General features: G+C 40.8%; 1 protein-coding gene across 1 annotated transcript in view; it reads left to right on the top strand.

Annotated features, from left to right (window-relative positions):
- Positions 1 to 16,702, top strand: part of LOC136836264 (techylectin-5A-like) — a 141,703-nt gene that overhangs the window by 108,342 nt on the left and 16,659 nt on the right. The gene's annotated exons all lie outside the window — the stretch shown is intronic.

Genomic DNA, 16,702 nt, shown 5'->3' with positions numbered 1-16,702 from the left:
TATTAATTTACTGTAATAATTAGGCTTGTTTTAAAATTTTTATATTAGCAACAGTTTTTGTGCCTACCCATTATAGTATATTATACGGTACTGGTACCTAGCCTAACCTAGGCTGTGGCGCTCAGTCAACCATCGGTAATGCGGCCGCATTGGACGTAGGCCAAATTTTTTTATACACTATACATTTAAAAATTAAGCGTCTAATACAGTAAGTTATTTAAATCGAAATTTATTTAATTGTAATTTGTGTTCTGTTTTGTATAAAAAGGCAAGGTTAGGATAATGACTGGTGGTCAAGAACGGATTAATCCATTTTCAGTTATTTCTTATGGGAAAAATTGATTCGGATGTCGACTGAATCGCATCACGATGCTTCTTCTGGAATGGATTATTGTCGAGGACCAGGTTCTACTGTATATCCTACAATTTGGGGGACCATGACGGGAAGTAGGGTATTTGGGTGGAGGAAGATACAGAACTGATAGGCTGTTGCTAACATCCGTATGGCAGACAGATTTGCAGGTATTTAACCCCACCATCTGCATTCTTAAAGCCTGGGAAAGAATGTATACCAGGGTTCAAGTTATAGAAACATAAGAACACAGTTTGTTGGTGAAAGTTAGTGTTCGGACACATGGCCTAGCCTAGGCAACCCTTTTAACTGCAGTAGGGATTTCAGAGGGAATACAGCCTAATCAGACATAACTTTACCTAACGGACTAGGATGTAGTGCCCTGATCTGGCAAGAGGAGCCCCGGGTAACACTTGAACATCAACAAATACATAACATTGAATGAGAAGTTTCCATTCAGATACATGGCTTGGCGTAGGCTTACACTGTTCATCATGCAACACTACCAGAATACAGAAAATAAATAACCCACCTTATCAGAATCACTGAGGTGTGCCATATTGTGAATTTCTTTTGGCAGTCATGATCGTCGCAGTGCCATGCAAACACGGTTTGCCAGTATGACTTCTTTCTTTCACTATTTAGTCCCATAATTCCAATACTACACGTTGCACGTGATCAGGAAAAATTGCTAAGCAAGCCCTCTTGATGTAAGAAATTATGAATTTCACTTTGTAATTTTGTAAAAGCTAAGAAATGGTGTATCAAGAAGAATACCTGAATCTGGGTGGGAACAGCAGTCTATGAATGCCTTGAGTCATATAGATCAGAATCAGTTTTGATTGGGTGGATTGTACGGGGTCAAAGTTCCTGTAAAAATGGTAATGGGGTGATGGGGCAACACACTACAGCCACCTCTGTAACATCACCTGGGGATAAAGAAAAATTTGTTATAAAGAATTAACATCCCCCGGAATATATACACTCTAAACATGTCAAAGCATGCAGAGGTTAAAATTCTGAAGAGGTCAGAAAAGGGGATTTTTAAATTGTATGTCCAGAATAATAGTTTTATGGGCATCATCCTGCACAGGTTTAGATTTCCCACAACTACAGGATAGTAGTGCTGCATAATTTGGAAAAAATTACTTACTGCTGAAAAAACTGGCACATGCCTAATTGATGGAAAATGATGAGGTAAGTTGGTTATTGGGAAGTATATAGCACTTCTAAAATTAAAGTTGTTTCTAGGAGGCAAACTATAGAAATAAATGTGACCCCTCTACCTGCATACTATCCCAGAGAGAGACCCCTTTGATGACATCAGTCATAAAAGATGGCTCACTTTGCCTGGTTAAACACTTGCCAATATTCTTCCAGCACTCAATATTTCCCATGCAAGTCTTAAGAGAAAGCCCTTGCAAGAGATGCTGGATAGTCTCTAGGTTTTGAAACCTGAGCAACTGTAAGACTGGTGATTCCTAAGCAAAGGGCCATTAAGGTCTTTCTGATACACAGGGAGGGCAGCACACTGATGATCTATCAGAATTGGGCAGAATGGTGGAAAGTGTAAATGTCAAGGCTGCCCCAAGAGTATCGGAAGGAGTGTTCCAACACATCAGTGAGGTCTGGCACTTGTGAGCAGAACACCAGGAGCTGTTTTAATTGCATGGTGAACTAGTCAATCGTTAGGGTTCCCCAAACCTTGAACAGCTGCTGCTCTTATTGCTGGTGTAGGAACCACTCCATCCCCATGACCTGCCCCTAGTTATGCCTGTTCAACCAACACATTCCAACTACTGTACCTGGGATGTATGTGGCAAACAGTTTAAACCTCTCTGCTCTTCAAGGGGCAATAGGCTGTGTTATGTCAATAACATTGGGCGTGCAGGGGAGAATCCTGTTGATCATATACACACAATGATCAAGCTACTCAGTGTATCAGAGAACAGAAGGGTATGAGTTGAAGAAAAGTTCCAGTTGCCTAACCACAAAGAGATTGTCCCTTATGTCCTTGTTCAAAGGAATGGAGATTTTCGTGGGATCAACTGCAGATATCCCATGGTACTTCAGGCACTACTACAGCGAACACATGTGGATATGCCTGTAGGACACAAGTTTCTCCATAGGCAACAGTAACCCAGAAGGAATTGCCAGAGCCAAGCTGGTTATGTCATGATAATAACTGCACTGATACCTTCAATCAATGACCACATGACAGATATCTTGTTGCTATAGTGTTGATCAACATGCCCTGGTACTTTGTCTGCTGATGGGTAGGAGATAAGACTTATCCCAGGTTACCAGAATCCTTAGATTGTGACAAAGGAGTGTTGATTCCAATCCTGTGATAACTGCATCTTGGAAGACTCTAAGATCAACTTAACAGATACTGTAACAGATGAATCCCAAATGAATGGCCAAGACCAACACTAGGGTGAACACTTGTGTGAATACCTGTGGACCCTTGACATTCCAAAGCAAAGCACTTCAAACTGATAGTCTGCCAGGTTTTCGCTGGAGTTGAAAGATGTGTCAGGCTTTTGTTGGTGGATCTGAGGGAAGTATGTTTTCAAATACCCATCCATCATTCCTGTTGAAAGAACTTTAATTTTGTCTCTGAAGGGACTGTGTACCACCTGGATTGGCAACAGCCACTAAAATGTTTATGCTTAGACAAGATATGTCTGCTGTATTACGTTGACGACTGGCTGATTTTGGCGTCCTCAGAGAAGCAATTGCTCCAGAGGAGAGAGTGTCTCCTTGCCCTTTGTTAGGAGGTGGAGATCATGATGAAGCTTCGGGAAATTGAATCTTTTGCCCAAGCAGTTTGCAAAACATTGGGCTTGCTAATAAACACTGTAGTAGTGAGTTTGCTCGTAATATCTTCACTTCTGCAGCTCAGGGAGGTAACAGTGCAGGTCTTAGCGCAACAGGAACAACCAGCTTGGCTTAGCAGATCTTCCTCAGTCACCTGTCTTTTTGGAGGAAGTTTATGACTCATATGCACCTCCTCCAATGCTCACTGAAGTGGCAGCTGGAGCAGCATTGGTTGGCCCCAAGCAAACCTTCCTCTCCCCTCTTGCCCTTGATCCAAGACCCCTCGAGTAGGACGCCTTGACGAGGTGAGGGGCTAAGGGACCCTGGCCTTTGGGCCCGGGTCCTGACGAATCATCCTACATAGTTTTTGGTTTAAATGGCGTGGACATTTCCACATTCGCAAAATTTTACTGCTTAGGTGAGTCTGAGAAGGGATCGTTTTTTGGAAGGGGTTCGCATTCGAAGCTAATTGTGGGAGTTGTGGTGGTTGAGTCGCCACCGAGATAGTTTGGACCTAAGAGATGGTGATGGGATTTTTCCCACTGCTATCTTGAGGGCGGAACCATCTCTGGGGATCAGCCCATCGGAATCCAGGGGGCTGGTTTTTGGAGGTGGGACTCCTGGCTTTTTGTCCGGAAGCCCACCAGTGCAGTTGGAGTGGGGAGTCAGTCCCCATTAGTGGGGCAGAACTCCCAGCAGGCGGATTGGCTTATACCTGGGCCACTGCAAGCGTACTGGTGCTATCCTGAAAGGGTAGGGTATGGGGTGGACTGTTGGGAGTCAACTCTCACTTGTGCCATTGGTGGAGAATGCGAATACCTGACTGATCTACGATACTTTCTTGATATGACCAAGCAGTTTTGGGTGGGTGGATGAACCAGTTTGTGTGTGGTGGTCTGATGTGTGCATGCTTGGCAGCTTGGGGTCTCTTCGTGGGCTTTGGGAGTGTGTTGGGGTGGGGAAGCTGAGCAGTGGAGCTGCCCAGTTTGTCCTTTTGATATGCTGTTGGGGTCTGTGCGGGGGCTCTTGGGTGTCGGGTGTGCACTTTTGGACCTTTGCATGTGGACTGGTTTAAACTTATGGATTTGGCTTCTAGTTCTCCCTCCCTGGATCCGATGACTTAACGGCACTGGCAACGACTTCTGGCATGAACATGGATACGGGCTTGGCTGTTGGACAGAACCAAACACTGAGACACCAGGGTGTTAATAAATCTGGTGGATTTGATTCAAATAATAGGGTCCTTTATTGCACTAATGTAAACTTATCATTAGATTACGAATGTTTATACAGTGTAGTGAAACAATTTGGCAAAGTGGAAAGAATTAAATTAGTTCTAGAAAAGATAAGCAGTCATTTTGTGCTTTTATCAAATTTTCCTCTCCCTTGGAAGCTAGTGAGGCACAACAGAGACTCCATGGCCACATTCTAAATGACTCAGTTGTCAGCACGAAAGTGTTTTCAGTGAAAAACTTGAATGATGAGCCATTTGATTTTGTTCCAAAGGCTGAAGAACATGGACCAGTCCCATGTACCAGAGCTCTTCCTCCCCCTTATGGCATGTTGCTATCTACAAGGAGGGAGGGAAAAATTTGATAAAAGCTGCTGACTGCATTGAGAGCAAGGTTGGTTCCATTCCCATTGGAAATTTGAAACGGTATGGAAAGAATCTTCTAATAAAAGCTGGAAATGAGACTCAAGCAGTTCTGTTAGCTAACTTTAAACCTCCTGAAAGTGGAAATATTGAATCTATTTCATCTCACAGATTCTTTAATACACTGAAAGGAGTAGTTTACTCAAAAGATCTGCATGTTTTTAAAGAGGAGGAGATTCTCCATCGATGCCCTCCTTGTGTATCTCATGTAAAAAAACTGGGTGGTGATGCAGCTATCCTTTTAACCTTCTCCTCCAATTACCTACCTGATACCATCATTGTTGGCCATGAGAGGATGCAGGTTAAAAATATAAAAGAAGTCCTAGACAGTGTCGCAAATGCTTTGAATATGGCCACATTCAAAACTCTTGCGATAACAATAAAGATGTCCTGTGTGCTCTGCAGAGCACGATAATTTTGATGATTGCAAAGCAGCCCGATACTGTTTTCTTTGCAAGGGTGATCACACACCAAACTCTAGGGCTTGTCCCAGATATAAATTTGAACAAGACGTGTTGGCAGTGGCAGATAATGAACATATTAGCATTAGTGAAGCAAAGCGCACGGTAATGGGGGCAAACAAAAGTGCCAACACTACGTATGCTTCTGTAATAAAACTTATGAAAACTTCCAACAATGTAAGGCCACCAATAACTGTGTCTGATGGAAGATATCACAAACCTGGTATTTCTCGAACCATAAATAATAATGAAAATCTCCAAACTGGTGAGAAACTTTTCGTCGGCAAGTGCTTTGAAGTCCAGTAGCAAAAATTGTACTTCCAAAAGCACAGAAAATTTATCTTCCACCACATCCACAGCTGTCGATTCATCTCCAAAAATAAGGGTGCCAAAATCGGCCAATAATTCAGGAAAATATTCTGAAAATACTTCAAACAAGAATAAGCTAAAGGAACAATCCCAATTAGATAGAGCTAGTTCAGAGCCATCAATCGCCACAGCCACAAACAAAAATAATAATAAAACTACGGTTGCAACTACCAAGAAACGCACAAGAAATAGTTCCCCAAATAATGATAATTTTATAATAAAAACTTCAAATGGGTTCAGTGTTTTGAAGACATCTCTCCTCCTAGAAAGGTGGTTCCAAAAGTAGTTTCAGAACAAAAACATTTGAGTTCAATTCAGTCTTGCCGCCCTAAGACAAATAGGATTAGTGGTGCACAGAACCACAGCAATAATTCTGAACATCAGGTTCATAATAAAAAATATGAAGATCAACCAAAGACCCTGAACACCAATTCAGATGAAAAGGGATTAAGAAAACAATCTCTTATAAAGGAGAATTTCCCACTCCACCCTAGGAACAGTACTTCCCCTCCAAGGAGTGGGAAGTAGCACATTTTACCACCTTAGCATTCTTGCTCGATATTCTTCAGTGGAACTGTAAAGGTCTCAGAGCCCGTACAGAAGACCTTAAAGTTTTAATGCATGAAGTTAATCCAGGGATTATATGCCTACAGGAAACAATGTTAGGCAACTCTGTTTATAATCCTGGACTAAATTATTCAATATTTAAATCATATCCCCAATTGGTGATCGTGCCCATGGAGGTGCTGCAATTATTATTAATAAATCTCTACAGCACTCCACAATACAATTAAATACAACACTACAAGCTATCGCTATTTCAGTCATTTTGGAAAAGAGGATAACAATCTGCTCCTTATACCTTCCACCAGACCTTGATTTTAACATTGGAGATATTCAGTCGTTAATTGACCAACTTCCAGCTCCTTTACTTTTGCTAGGTGATTTTAATGCCCACAATCCCCTTTGGGGAAGTCGGTTTTAGATAGTAAAGGGAAATTAATCGAAGACCTTATTGACAGGAATGATGTTACCCTGTATAATAATGGGTCAATGACTTTCCACAACATTCACGATAATCATTTCTCTGCACTGGACCTTAGTATTTCTTCAACTAGTATCCACCTTGATTTTAATTGGTCTGTTAATGAAGATTTAAATGGAAGTGATCACTACCCGATCCATTTGAAATATGCTCTGAATGCTCCATCTGAAGTTTTACCTAAGTGGAAGGTAGAGGACGCAGACTGGGATAAATTTAGTAAGGGTGTCAATCTAGATAGGGAGTTTGAGTCCTTTCATTCTCATCTAGATGCCTATGATTACTTTATTGAATCTACTTTGAAGAGTGCTGAAAGCTCGATTCCAAAAACAAAAGGCAAACCTCGTAGACCTGCAGTTCCCTGGTGGAATAAGACATGTGGTATTCTGAGAAAAGTGACTAGGAAATGCTACAGACGTTACAAAACTAGTGGCTCCCCTCAGTCTAAATTAATCTACAAACGTGCTTTAGCCAAGCAGCGGCGTTTTTATAAGAAAGCCAAAAGAGAATGTTGGCTTTACTATATTAATGGAATAAACTCCAAGACCCCACTAAGAGTGGTGTGGCGCAAAATAAGGAAACTGAGTGGAAAATTTGTAGCGTCACCATTGCCCTCTTTAAAAATAAATGACACTCTAATCACAGAGCACACTGAAGTTGCCAATGAGCTAGGAAAACACTTTTCTAAAGTTTCCAGCCCTAACAATTATTCTCCAGAATTTCAAAGAATTAGGAATTCTGAAATGTGTCTGAAGTTTGATTCGGGAAAATCTGAACCATACAACTACAAATTTTCCCTAAGAGAACTTCGTGAGGCGCTCTCCTCAAGTGAATCCACAGCTCCAGGTGAGGATACAATCATATATGAAATGCTGAAACACCTCCCAGATGATGCCAAAAAATATTTACTGAAGATTATAAACAAAATATGGGAAACTGGAATTTTACCCAAGGACTGGAAAATATCCATAATTGTCCCTATTAAAAAGCCTAATAAAGATGCTTCCCAAGCCACCAGCTATAGACCAATAGCTCTTACCAGCTGTGTATGTAAGCTGATGGAGAAAATGATAAATACTAGACTGGTTTGGCACCTGGAGACCAAAGGATTACTATCGCCATTTCAATTTGGTTTCAGAAAAAACCGCTCCACCCTTGATCCCTTGCTGAGGCTGACCAACCAAATCCAGCAAGGATTCGCCAAAAAGTGTCAGACCATTGGCATATTTTTTGACTTGGAGAAAGCATATGACACTACCTGGAGAATTGGCATCATGAAACAATTGCACAAGATGGGCATATGTGGAAGAATGGTCAGGTTTATATATTCCTTTTTATCAGACAGACTTTTAAGGTAAGAGTGGGAAACTCCTTCTCCCAACCTTTTATGCAGGAGGAAGGAGTTCCCCAAGGAAGCGTTTTAAGTGTAACACTTTTTCAGTGGCAATAAATAGTGTGATTGAAAAAATCTCGCCCCTGTTAAATGCTCGCTTTTTGTCGATGACCTTGCAATATACTGCACAGGATATGATTCCTTGTCTGTATGTAAACATTTGCAAAGGTCTATTAATGTTATTACTAAGTGGGCTGATGAGAATGGTTTCAAATTCTCCTCTTCCAAAACAGTTGCAGTAAGATTCACCAGGTGCCGGCGTGTGGAAGAGGTTGCCACACTTAGTTTAAAAGGGTCCATCCTTCCTTACAAGAGTGAAGTTAAATTTCTGGGGATGACTATTGACCATAAATTAACATGGGCTAGCCACATAAATGCCCTAAAGTTTAATGTTAAACAATCTATGAATATTTTAAAGGTTGTTTCTGGATTTAGTTGGGGGCTGATAAGAAATCCCTTCTGAGGCTATATGACTCTCTGTGTCGATCTAAGTTAGACTATGGCTGTCAGATTTATTCCTCAGCCTGTAAAACCAAGCTAAAGGAACTGGATGTTGTACACAACATGGGGTTGAGAATATGCTCAGGGCTTTTAGAACTTCGCCTGTTGAAAGCATTTATGTTGACACATCATTTACCCCTTGATCTAAGAAGGCAAGAGCTAGGGTTGCGATACATGGCTAGAATGAAAAGTGCTCCCAAAAATCCCTCCTTTCAAGCACTAAAGGAAACAGACTCTTGAAGTTTTCTGGTACAAGAGCTTCTAAACCATTCCAAATTCAACTGAATGAGGATGTTAGGAATAATCACCTTAAATCCCAGAAAGTCCTGGAAGTAGAATATCCTGTAAATCCTCCATGGCTTATCCCAGAAGCATCAATATGTAAGAAACTGTTTAACAAAAAGGACTGCACTGTAGAAGAGATTAGGGAAAATTCTTAGAGCACGATGTTACCCATACTAATTTTACAAAAATTTATACAGATGGATCTAAGTCAGATAGTGGTGTTGGTTGCGCTGTTATCCTTGGTGATACAGCGTACACAGCTAAATTACCTGACTCTGCATCAATATTTACTGCCGAATTAACAGCCGTAGTGTCTGCCCTAGATTTAGTTTTTCAAAGTAGTGACTCTAATTTTTTGTCATATACTCAGACTCTAGAAGCACCTTAGAAGCTATTAAAAAATTTAATAGCTTTCATCCATTAATTCAAAAAGTTCAGGAGTGGCTTTTTCGTATATATTGTCGACGTAAATCAGTCTCTTTCTGTTGGGTCCCTTCTCACGTGGGGATTCGCGGAAACGAGATGGCAGACAGGGAAGCGAAAGCTGCTAGTATTTTATCAGAAACCTCTTTCAGAAAAGTGCCTCATACAGATCTAAAAGGTCCCATTAGATCTTATGTTTTAAGTAAATGGCAAGAAAGGTGGACTTCTCCTTCTTGCCAATAATAAGAAATATAGAAATATTAGGGATAATATACTACCGTGGTCTTCGTCATTCCAGCTTGACAGACGAACAGAGGTTATTTTAACGAGATTAAGGATTGGGCACACTCGTCTAACCCATCAGTTTATTTTAGAAGGAAGCAGCCCTCCAGAGTGTGCTTACTGTGATGAGACACTAACAGTGGAGCACATTCTGGTGGTCTGCCCCAGATATTTTAACCAAAGAGAGAGATATTTTCAGGGTAAATCCCTGTCTGATATTTTGGGAGATGAAGCAGATATTTCTGCTATCATCTTTTTTAAAGTGTATTAAAATTTTTAACGATATTTAATTTTTTTAATTTATTACATCACGTAGAATTTTAATGACATTAATTTTTTTTTTTTTTTATATAGCACATCATTCATTAAACTTCATACCCTTATTTATTGGTCACATCACTTCATTTTATTTATTAATCATTTCCTTCATGAATTCATTTTTAACATAATTTATTTTTTTCCATTACGGCGCTGAATGGTTTTGAAAATGCATTAATCAGCTTTGAACCAAATATCATCATCCATCCATCCATTTATCCAAGAAGCACTACGGATATAACAATTAAATAAGAGGCAAACTGGAAAACTGGGACCTTATTCTGAAGGATTTGTTTTAAATTGCCCATTTGTAAAAAAAATTTTAAAACGAAGTATCACAGTGGTTTATCACAACACCTGCAATCTCCTGACTTCAGTGGGTAGGAAAGTGTTGTGTCAAAATATCTGTATAACATGATCTTGGGGATGTGCAAAAATGGCTATTTTTGATTACATTCAAGATAAAATTTTAGCTCTGTTGTCATTACATTAACAACCATAATGACATGTCAGCCAAGAGTTTAGTGTTATGGTTTAAGAAAAAGTCTTACTTTGCCAGTTGGGGTGCAGTTGCATGAGTGGGCAGTTCACTAAACCATCAAGCTCTCAGCTAGGGACATTCCAGCTAGTTTCAACACAACAGCTCAGCTTCCAGGGCCAATTAGTGGGGACCGATTGGTCCCTACGTATTGTGTGGGGAAAGTTATTTTGAGCTTTAGGGAGTACCAGTGATCAACATATTTTGCCACACAAACAAGGCGCTGTGTGTTGTTCCTAACCTTCGGGGTGCCTTGGAAGAGACCTTGTAGTACTGTACCCCTGGGACAGTCTGGAGATCTAGGCCTTTTCCTCCTTGTATTAACTTGCCAAGTGATCAACCAAATGCTTGTCACTCTGGGTCTCACATAGCCCTGGTGGCTCTTGGATAGCCTAATGCATACTGCTATCCAGATCTGCTACTTACTCGGGTCAAGACTCTCCCCTTGGCCCATTCTTGTTAGTTGCACATTTTGAAGTAGCCTCTCCCCCTTGCACCAGGGAAGTGGGCCATCTTCCTTTGACTTTTGTCACAGACAAGGTATGTCTTGAGCTCTTATTCAGTGGAATGCAGGCCTTCTGATTCACCATTGATGAGACAAGCTCCTCTATTTCCTGTGCTGAAGGGCATGGTTTTCTTTTCTCTGCAGAGTTGTTCATGTTCAAGGGAAGATTAGAGCAGTCTGCCCACCTTAGGGCCTTTGTCCTCTGGGGTGTGACATGACCTGTCCTCCATAGCCTGTCTTAGGCACTGGATGAGCCCATGGAGAGGCTTCAGATTTAGATCTTGCCCTCAAGACAATTTTTTACTAGCCTAGGCAGTGGCAAAATGTGTTGACAAGTTACACCTCTTTATATCTTGTCCCATTCTCAGTGGGTTGGGAACCTATACCATTCTTGTTCTTGAATGTAAATATAGATATATTTGTAACGATTGAGAAGTACTGGAATCACTCGGGGATCCATTACTCAGTAGCAGATTTACTTTAACTGACCTGAATTGAAGTGAAGACTCGCAAGACCTGCCTCCTGAACCTTCCATGAAAGAATGATGGTTTGCCTATCTTAATAGTTAGAGGCAGTGAAACTGAGGAAAAAGCTTAAAAATACTTCCGTGTGTGTTATTCCTGAGAAATGCCACAATAAATCAGTATGGATGGCATCCAAGAGTTCTTGGCATTCGTCGTGTTCTGAAGTCAACTTACTTTCTCATCCAAGTCTACATAACGTTAATGATCCTTCCAGCATGCCACATATTCTACATGGGTGGCATTCAAGAATTATGGGAGAATAAACTTCAAGATCGGCGTTAGAAATTGGAACATGGATTTCTTTTAACAAACTTGTAGAAGCTTTTACAGTGAGTTGACATCACCAAAATAAAAAAGTGATTTAGAGGTTACTGGAGCTCAGTGATAAAGCTACTAGAAATATCGACATTTATCGCCCATTTGACTGGCAATAAAACAAACTGAAGAGACGCCAAAACCAGGTAACCTTCTCAAAGAAAACCAAAGCCAATTGGTTTGTTGCTACACCAAAAGGGCAATGACTGTGCGGTTAAAGTTTAATAAGTTTATACAAAAGAAACTTAGTAGGCAGTCCCCAGTTATCGGTGGGGGTTCCTTTCCGACAGCGTGACGATAAGCAAAAATCGGCGATTTTCGGCACTTACCGGCACCGATAACCAAAAATTTGCACATCTGTTAGTTAGGTATCAGCACCAATACCCAATTTTTGTTGCTAGACAAGTGCCGTAAAACTGGATCGCCAATAACTGGGGACTGCCTATACTCTACTGTAATTTGTAGGAACATTTCTACTTTTGATAAGAAATGGCAAACAAAAAACACATCCTCTCATGCCAAGTCATATAAAGGTAGATGATGATGAGTTAATATATAAACTGTGTTAGAACCCTAGTTATGGAAGAGAAGTGATCTTCAACAGGGACCTGTACACTACTCTGGAGAGAGATGAGATATATAATGTAAGGAAGTATGGAAGGTGCATAAAGTTATAAGTACTAAAAGGATCATCCTCACATTTGAAGATGTACCTTACCATGTATTAATTGAAAGAGAAGAACCAGTCTGCCTCTTCAAACAGTAACTCTTGCAGTGCTTTAATTGCTTGCACTAGTGTCCCCAGTGCTCCCAAAAAATAATTGCCCTCAATACTCTAAGCGTAGGATATACTAGACTAAAATTTATGCTAAGGCATTAAAATCTGAGGACATTGGGTATTTTGAAGGAAATATAACTCACCCAGATCTTGCAAAAAATTTACAACTGCTGAGAATACCCGTTTTGAGTCTTAGTGCAGTACGTTGGCTCATGATGCAGAATCCATGTCCCTTAACATACAAGTAATAATACACTCTCCGAAATCTTAACTACCTCAGATGTACAGCCCAAGGTGACAACTTAAGGCAGTATTTTTTCATGATCTAGAAGTAGAAATCTTGAATAAAAAGCTATTACCATCCATTAATTGCAAAAGAGGGAGACCTTCATCACGAAACTTAAGGGTACCTACGTACAATTGGGTCTGTTTTGTCTTCAGACAAGGTACCTACACACAAAAAGCTATGTTTTGTCTCTAGGCAAGGTAGATAAAGCATAAAAACTTTTAAAGTACATAAAAAATCACCATTGAGATCCAACATCCTCCCCAGCTGTTTTATCATAAGGATAATAGGAAAATATGAACCCTTAATATCGAGACCTACTCTTTATGAAGAAGCCTTCAAAGGATCTTAACAAATCAAGAAACTTTAAACCAGTGTGCATTAAAGACTTCACCCCAGGAGTTTTTCAGAAAATAATGACTTTGTTTTCACTTCCATTACTCAATGAAATCACCAGCGTCTGAGAGGAAAATAAGAATAACTCAAGCTTTTATTTCATAGATTTTCACCAAGTCATCTGTCTTGAGAGCAAGCTAGACAGCAGTACCCTATGTCCCAGGGATTATATTTATTTTAAGACTATACAACCCACAAATAGGATGTCGTGGTAATTGTATTTCATAAGTTTGCCATGATTGCTCAGATTATAGTGGATTTACATGCTCTTCTTCAAGCGGTGGTGGTGCAAGCTTATCTTGATGGAAATGTGTAGTATGTTCACATTCTTCACATTTAAGATATAATGTATGTATGATGTATCGTGCCTGGAGATGCTAATTATGGACACCCTTGTGGGGTGGTATTTTAGTAAATACAAAAGGTGACCTCATAAAATTGCAGTTAGTAAATGAGGATAATGGACTGCTTACTACAGATGAACCTACTAATTTCCAAATTCAAACAGGCACTGGCATCTATTGATATTTGTCACAAGTTCTGTCTCATTGGTTGTAATTAGCAAACCGTGGATGGCTGGCATACAGTAGGCATGCATCTACCCTTACAGTATTATTAATACTGTTGTAGTAATGATGTGCTGTTACGAAGATCAATAAGGTAAACCTTGAAAAACACTGGCAAAATTTTCAGGAGTTTGATAATTGAGATGATACAGAAGAGTTCAGTACAGTAGGTGGTGCCGCTGACTTATTGAATGGAGCTCGCATACTAATGGCAAAAATCCATGAAGTCTAATGGTATATTTTGTTGATGGTCAGTTCTTTGGTAGTCATTGTAATTACAGGTATTATGTAGACCAGGGGTGGGCTTAGAGATATAACTACAAAGTAAATTGCTTCTAAATACATATACAAGTCCATAACTGTACCAACTGATGCTTACAAGATACGTGCGTGTATGTAAACTACTGGATACAAATCCCATAATATAAAAAAATATTAACATTGGTTGTTTTTAAGAATAACCTCAGATTCTTTATAAAGGGAAAGAGAGAGTAGATTTTATCAGAAAGAGAGAAGAGAGAGAGAGAGAGAGAGAGAGAGAGAGAGAGAACATGCAAAAGGCAAGGAAAAACATTTAAGTGCATAGTTCATCCTAATGAGATGCTTGCAGATGTGTATATCTTGTACACATCCAAACATACTGAAAACTGTTTAACACTATATTACTGTGGTATTGTATTATGAACAGCAAAGTGCTGTACAGTACTGCACTATCTCAGGTCAATAAAAGTAATGTAAGAGAGAGATAGAGAGAGAGAGCAGTGGATTCTCAGTAAGTGCATATTGCTTCTAACATGATGCACATGTTCTGTGCATGCTGGCATACACAGAAAAACATTACTGTACATATAGTACAATACATTTGCATAACTGTAATTGTGATGAAATGCAATTACTGTAAATCTTATTTAATAACCAATCATTTCAGCATTTCTTGGAACGTGAGTGTGAGAACAACAAAAAGTGGCGTTCTCACTTAAAAAAAAAAAAAGTTTACTCGTAAATTTAACAATGTACTGTAAGTACATTAAATTGTCATTATATTGTACATTTTAGTAAGAAATTTTCACAAGATAAATAACTGGACATACTTTCTTTGCAAATGCAAACGAAAAAGATAGCGTTGATATTAGAGCACAATTTCTTCAGTGGGCAGACAACTAATGCCAAATGACGGGCAGCTTAACATGCTAGGTCACTTACCCTGGGAACAAAGGACCCGTGCTCACAGACAAATAGGAAATCTTCACAGGCGTGTGTCTGTGCATGCATTTGTTGACCTTCACCCTCACAGGGACAGAAAGGATTTCTGCATTGTTGTCATGCGTTCTTGCATTTGTCCACCCATTAGGTGGCATCTTCTTGGGATGTTTTTCTTTACATGGCTGGGTTTTCACCATCATTTATTCACAGGCGCACCCAGGGAAGTGTTGGCCATGTGCATCATTCGTTCACTCACCATCTGCCTTCACCAGTTCAAACAAGAATTGTTCTGAAGTTTCCTCGGTCGTTTACACTAATTCCATTTATACCTTTCTTGGAGTATCCATTTTGAGGTGAGAGGCCATCATAATTTTTAATGCTCAGTCCATCATCTGATAACTGTCATACTTGTTGGACTTTCCACAAAGTAAAAATTAATTTTATTCTTTTGAGGAGGCACTGTAAAGTCCCCGCTCAACGCGTTCTCTGTAATGAACATCCCGTTTTCTGCGGTGCCTTCATGTTCGACCTGGGGTCGCAAAACACTGTTGGTTTATCACCATTATTATGAATTGTATATATTTTATCTGTTCAATTGATTTGCATATGTATATGCATTAGAGTATTTTTGTCTAACCAGACATTGTTAATCATCATGTTTTCTGTATGTACCTGTCCTGTTTTTTGTAGAGAAATAGTTTGAGCTCAGGTCACCTTTTAAATTTTGTACCGCTGGTCTCTGCGTTATACGCAGACGTCCACACACCGCTTTATAAGCGGATCGCTTCATTAATAAACTAGCAGTACGTGTCTTCCTGCTCATTATTTCGCACCTCTCTCACAGTGGTGAACCCCGGAGTGGTTCCTGGAAGCCATTAACGGACCCAAACGGCGACTTAGTCTTGCCCGATGAACCAACCCACGCCCCTAACAGACTAACTATGGCACTTTAACAAAGCGTTCGGGCGTTACCAACCCTCGTCGGCAAGTCACCGGCGTCATTAGCGGACCCACACGGTTTAGTGTGTATTGACGCAAGTGTTCCCTCACACCCCAAGTGAGAGCACAGAATGAGCATGGACACAGACATACCCAACCACATACAAATTACCGTGAACTTCTCGGAGGCAGACGTCTCCCTCGCGCAACCCCCTCCCACGCTCTCCTCCATGCTGATGCCTGCACCCCATGCGATGACCCCCACTGACAGACCAATCAAGGGCGGCCCTCAGCATAAGGCTGCCGCCATTCACCCATCAGAACGCAGCGTCCTGGCTCTACGGGGTCAAGGGGCAATTCAGGGTGGCAGCCCTAACTGACGAGGTGTTGAAGCAGACATCGCCATCAACGCCCTCCTGGAGGAAATATACAAGAAGATCGCCCCGTTGTTACTGACAACGTTGAGCCCCACCACCTTCCAGGAGTTAAAAGCCAATCTCATTGAGACCTGCTCCCTGCCGGTCTCCGAGAGAGCCGCCCACGCCCTCGACCTTGCCCTCAACCCCCGGCAGGACAGAAACCTCTTGGAAATGTGGCATGCCCTCCAGGACCTCCTCCTCCTCCCTGAGACTGACAGCAGTGGCAGGCGCAAAGAGATCAGCCTGTCGAGGGAGATCTTCCTGCGGCAGCTACTACGAGAGGTCCATGGGCAGATCACAGAAGCATACACCCTGCCAGTCGAGGACCTGAT

Source organism: Macrobrachium rosenbergii, chromosome 56 (assembly GCF_040412425.1).
Source record: "Macrobrachium rosenbergii isolate ZJJX-2024 chromosome 56, ASM4041242v1, whole genome shotgun sequence".
NCBI classification, from domain to species: domain Eukaryota; kingdom Metazoa; phylum Arthropoda; class Malacostraca; order Decapoda; family Palaemonidae; genus Macrobrachium; species Macrobrachium rosenbergii.
This window is presented reverse-complemented; position numbering and strand designations above follow the sequence as displayed.